This window comes from Limulus polyphemus, unplaced genomic scaffold, assembly GCF_000517525.1.
Source record: "Limulus polyphemus unplaced genomic scaffold, Limulus_polyphemus-2.1.2 Scaffold77, whole genome shotgun sequence".
Taxonomy (NCBI): Eukaryota; Metazoa; Arthropoda; class Merostomata; order Xiphosura; family Limulidae; genus Limulus; species Limulus polyphemus.
The window spans coordinates 928,156-928,895 of NW_013665687.1; the positions used below are offsets into that span (position 1 = coordinate 928,156).

The 740-nt window shown below is 29.6% G+C and overlaps 1 protein-coding gene across 1 annotated transcript in view; it reads left to right on the top strand.

Moving 5' to 3' along the window:
• LOC106467071 (matrix metalloproteinase-16-like) overlaps positions 1-740 on the top strand; it is a 21,913-nt gene that overhangs the window by 6,068 nt on the left and 15,105 nt on the right. The gene's annotated exons all lie outside the window — the stretch shown is intronic.

A 740-nucleotide genomic window follows, 5' to 3' on the forward strand; every position in this document is an offset into this window, starting at 1 on the left:
TATAAATTTAATCTAAACAAACGTTGATATTAAAATAAATATATAATAATAAATCCGTTACAATTAAAAAAATCTTGACACAAAATTGCATACTTAAATTAGTTTCTGTATAATGTATATCATATAATCGCTTTGTACTGAGTTAAGAACTTAAGCCAGTTACGAGTTAATAAAACAATTGTTGAGAGCGTGGAAAAATTAACGGTTTGTTGAAAATTCTTTGCCTCCGTTAAAATTTCGGTTACATAAAAAATATAGCTTCACCTGGTTCTAACTTCAATGAAACGCTAATATTTTTAATTTTATCAGGCAACGTATTTTATGCGATACAATAAATTTGATAAAAGTTTATCACTACTGCAAATGGCTGACTACCTGTCACGTTGCTGTGACTTCCCAAACTAGGCTTAGGTGACATTCCTATGTTGTTAAAATACTGTTTGCGGAGGAAGACATGCTACGCCTATGAGATATACGCGTAATACAAATGTGGGTGTGTTTTTTTTAACAGCTCCGTCTTAGTTTACCTTCGAATAACCTACAACTCACAATGAAAATGACTGTGATTTTATGAGTAATATTAACACACGTGTAACTTATAATAATTCAACAAATTTGCGTGAAAAACAAAGATGAATCATACACGTAGGTTTGGTCAACTCGCTGATCAATTATTTAGTAAAGTAAACCTTTCTGATAAGTGCTAAATAATACATATATATATATATATATATATAAGT